Raw genomic sequence first — 4,350 nt, 5'->3', positions numbered from 1 at the left:
GAATTACAGAAACATTCAGGTTGGAAAAGACCCTCAGGATCATCAAGTCCAACCAATAACCCTGCTCTACAAAGTTCACCCCTAAACTATATCCCCAAGCACCACACCTAAATGGCCTTTAAACACATCCAGGGCTGGTTGCTCAACCACCTCCCTGGGCAGCACATTCCAATGCTTGACTATTCTTTCCATGAAAAAATGTTTCATAATGTCCAGTCTAAACCTAACCTGTTGCAGCTTGAGACTGTTCCCCCTTGTTCTATCACTAATTACCTGTAAGAAGAGACCAGCACTAACATCTTTTCAGGCAGTTGTAGAGAGTGATGAGGTCTCCCCTTAGCCTCTTTTTTTTTCAGACTAAACAGCCCCAGCTCCTTCAGTTGCTCTTCAAAAGATTTGTTCTTCAGTAAATGAATTGCAGCATGAGAGTTTACATGTTTATTTTGAAGCAAGACAGTGAAAAGTGGACATTAAAAGCCTTGTTTTATGATATGAACTTATCTGCACTGCATTTTTCACTTGATGTTTTTCAGTTTTGAGTGCTTGTCTTTGCGATGTCAGGGTTCTTTTGAAAGGGTGTCTGGGCATGAAGGCGAAAGAGTGTATTTCCCTAGGTTTTTAATAAAGAAAATAAGAAAAAAGAACCAAACACAAATTCCATCAGGTAGTAACTGGATGACATGCACATGCACCCTTACAGGCATGGTAATCTTAAGATTCACTGCACAGACTTCTTGCCTCTGGAGATAATTGCTGGCTGAAGTTCTCATCCTTTCTGCTGAATAGCACTTACAGACACGGAAATGCACATTTTCCCAGTGGAGGTGTATGGAATGTTTGATGGAAAACGTGAGGTGTAGGACTTGTGGAGTTTAAAATATGTCTGTCCCATTTTATCTGAGTGGTGCTTGTCCTGATACATGATGCCACATCTAACTTCTAAACTCTTGCCAAGCTGAATTTTGTCCACTTCAAATTGGGCTGGATCCTCCTTCATAGAGCCTGGGCTTAGCAATCAGCTGGGAAAACACTGAGCTCTGAGAAAGAGAGAGGAAGAGAGAAAGAGAAAGAGGGAGACTTCCTGTTCTCAAGAGCTGGCAGCAGGCAGGGAAACACAACCAGTGTGGAAGGAATTTTTATGCCTGTAGCTGCCAACTGTCTCCGCTCTTGTCTGAGCATGGACAAACTGCAGAGCTTTTTGAAAGGCCACAAATGAGAGCAAAATCATGCTTAGTCCAGATTTCACTTTCCACCTGTTAAATTTGTAGTATCTACTACAAAACCTATTATGCTGAGTGCTGTTCCAACAAAAATATTGTAAGGGTTTTTGGTTTTCTGAGATGAGCAGTGAGTTCTACCTCTGAGAAATGTGTTTTTGAGAAATGGGTGAGGTATTTGGAATGATGATCTCTTTTAAAAGTCATCCTAAGGTAGATACCAAGTCTGAAAGATTTTAGTCTGAGTGGTTACAGTTTGACAGAATTTTAAGCCACTGAAAATTAAAATTTATTAGGAGTGTTGGTAAATTTCAAATGTAGGTGGTGTGAATGCCTCTATTAACAATACATGTGAAAATTCAACAGCTAACTACACAAAATGAGACTCATGTATTAGAGTTCTGGTGTATTAATATGCATATGGAGAGAGAGGAAAAATAAAATGCTTCTTTCCATATTTTTTTAATGAGACAGAATCATATATTAGCAAGAAGAACAGGCATACTTAAGAAATTAAATTGAACAGAAATAGGAACAACTCTGGCTTTATACATTCCCTTGACAAATCTCTTGAGTTTTTATGACTGTGTAAGCCAGCTCCTGTCACTGTTTTCTGCCATGGCATCTTTCAGACAATTGGTTTTGTGCATAGTTATTAGTCTGATGCTGCTAATCTCTCATTTCTGCAGGAGTAATTTCTTTTAAAAGGGTATAATTCTGACGGCCTAATGTTAAAGTGGGAGATTCAAATTTAAAGATGATGCTTGATCTTTTATATATTCCAGGTGATCTAGAAACTAGGCAGCATATGGGCAGTATTTTCCAGCTTTATCTTGAAGAAGATGACTAATAACATTCAAACCTGGTATCTCCTGTTTAATTAATTAGTCCAATTTCCTTCACCTACATTAGTAGGATTAAAAGTAATGGATGTAGGTCAACACAGTTCCCCATATGTGGAGAGGGTGACTTTTTCCCTCAGAGGAGAGGTTTGTGTTGTAGAACCGTTAGCCTCCCTGTGAAGCTGCCTATTTTTCTCTGTTAATTACAGAGGAGGGCCTAGATGATTTATGTGCACCAGGGACACACGTTTCAGATGGATGTACCTAATGGAGATGAGATTCAGTGGGTGTAATTATTTTCCTTCTTCATGCTAACATGATATTGCAGACATGGATGTTTTGTTGTCCTCTCAATGGTCCTATCAACAGTTAGAGGTCCAGATGTTCTTTATCCTGGTTTAAGATCAAACACCGAGCAGATGCATCAACAGCAAACCTAGTCTCTGGCAATGCAGAATCCTGGATGAACACTCACTCTCTGAGTCCTCTCTCAGAGCACATTTTATCACAATATTTTGTGATAAAAAAGTTAGCAGGAATAACTTCCACTAGATCAGATTGCTCAAAGCCCCATTCAGCATGGGTTTGAACACTTCCAGGGAGGGGACATCCATGACCAGCCAACATGGATTTAGGAAGGGCAGGTCCTGCCTCTCCAACCTGATCTCCTTCTATGATCAGGTGACCCGTCTGGTGGATGTGGGGAGGCCTGTGGATGTGGTCTACCTGGACTTCAGCAAAGCCTTTGACACCGTCCCCCACAGCAAACTGCTGGCTAAGCTGTCAGCTCGAGGCTTGGACCACAACACTCTGTGCTGGGTTAGGAACTGGCTGGAGGGCTGAGCCCAGAGAGTGGTGGTGAATGGTGCCACATCCAGCTGGCAGCCAGTCACCAGTGGTGTCTCCCAGGGATCAGTGCTGGGCCCCGTCCTCTTTAATATCTTCATTGATGATCTGGATGAGCGGGTCGAGTCAGTCATCAGCAAATTTGCAGATGACACCGAGTTGGCACCAGATGTTGAACTGTTAGAGGGTAGAAAGGCTCTACAGAGGGACCTCAACTGACTGGACAGATGGGCAGAGTCCAATGGGATGGCATTCAACAAGTCCAAGTGCCGAGTGCTGCACTTTGGCTACGGCAATCCCATGCAGAGCTACAGGCTGGGGTCGGAGTGGCTGGAGAGCTCCCAAATGGAGAGGGACTTGGGGATGCTGATCGACAGCCGCCTGAATATGAGCCAGCAGTGTGCCCAGGTGGCCAGGAGGGCCAATGGCATCCTGGCCTGTATTAGGAATAGTGTGGCCAGCAGGAGCAGGGAAGTCATTGTGCCCCTGTACACTGCCCTGGTTAGGCCACACCTTGAGTACTGAGTCCAGTTCTGGGCCCCTCAGTTTAAAAAGGACAATGAGACACTTGAATGTGTCCAGAGAAGGGCAACAAGGCTGGTGAGAGGCCTTGAGCACAAGTCCTATGAGGAGAGGCTGAGGGAGCTGGGATTGTTTAGCCTGGAGAAGAGGAGGCTCAGGGGAGACCTTATTGCTGTCTACAACTACCTGAAAGGTGGTTGTAGCCAGGAGGGGGTTGGTCTCTTCTCTCAAGCAACCAGCACCAGAACAAGAGGACACAGTCTCAAGCTGCACCAGGGGAAGTTTAGGCTTGAGGTGAGGAGAAAGTTCTTCACAGAGAGAGTCATTAGCCATTGGAATGGGCTGCCCAGGGAGGTGGTGCAGTAACTGTCTCTGGAGGTGTTCAAGATGGGATTGGATGTGGCACTTGGTGCCATGGTTTAGTCATGGGGTCTGTGGTTACAGGTTGGACTTGATGAACTTTGAGGTCTCTTCCAACCTTGTTGATTCTGTAATTCTGTGACTTCTCTGGGCAGCCTCTTCCAGTGTATCACCAACCTCAAAGAAAAGAATTTCTTCCTTTTATCTAGTCTAAATATACCCATTTTAATTTAAAACAGCTATAACTCATCCTGTCACTATATTCCCTGATAGTCCCTCCTCCTTTCCTGTGGTCCCCTTCTATGTACTGGAAGGCAGCTATATGGTCTGCCTGGAGCTTTGTCTTCTCCAGGCTGGACAATCCCAACTCTTTCAGCCTGTCTTCATATGGGAGTTGCTCTAGCTCCTTTATCAACTTCGTGGCCTTCCTCTGGATTTGTTCCAACAGGTCTGTATCTTTCTTGTGCTGCTGGCCTGAGAGATGAACACAGTACACCAGCTGGGTTTTCATTACAACAGAGGGGAGAATGACCTCTTTTGACCTTCTGTCCATGTTTGTTTTG

The 4,350-nt window shown here is 44.2% G+C and overlaps 1 non-coding gene across 1 annotated transcript; it reads left to right on the top strand.

The window, feature by feature from the left end:
* The first annotated feature begins 1,396 nt into the window (after positions 1-1,396).
* Positions 1,397-1,498, top strand: LOC137449762 (small nucleolar RNA snR65). Its single transcript, XR_010989483.1, has one exon. It is a non-coding gene; the product is annotated as a small nucleolar RNA snR65 (small nucleolar RNA).
* Positions 1,499-4,350: the final 2,852 nt, after the last annotated feature.

This window comes from Melanerpes formicivorus, unplaced genomic scaffold, assembly GCF_026170545.1.
Source record: "Melanerpes formicivorus ecotype bairdi unplaced genomic scaffold, bMelFor1.0.p_v2 SCAF_32, whole genome shotgun sequence".
NCBI lineage: Eukaryota > Metazoa > Chordata > Aves > Piciformes > Picidae > Melanerpes > Melanerpes formicivorus.
The sequence above is the reverse complement of the archived record's forward strand: the minus strand, read 5'-3'. Positions and strand labels throughout refer to the sequence as shown.